This window comes from Palaemon carinicauda, chromosome 26 (assembly GCF_036898095.1).
Source record: "Palaemon carinicauda isolate YSFRI2023 chromosome 26, ASM3689809v2, whole genome shotgun sequence".
In the NCBI taxonomy this organism is placed as follows: Eukaryota; Metazoa; Arthropoda; class Malacostraca; order Decapoda; family Palaemonidae; genus Palaemon; species Palaemon carinicauda.
This window is the reverse complement of record NC_090750.1, coordinates 162,282-162,500: the sequence shown is the minus strand read 5'-3', so window position 1 is coordinate 162,500 and position 219 is coordinate 162,282.

Genomic DNA, 219 nt, shown 5'->3' with positions numbered 1-219 from the left:
AAAAGTTGATATAGATCTTTCAAATGAAAAGTAATGATTTGGCTTTGATCTAATACTGACCTCCAAACTATTTTTAGCCTCACCATTGTTTATTCTGCATTCCTGGTTCTCTCCTTGAATTCTTTAACTAGTGATCCATTGCTAGTGAGGATGGTTCCTAAATATTTGAAAGAGTTTGAGTTGTTAATATTAATCCTCCCCTGAGGCAGTAGGTCTTGT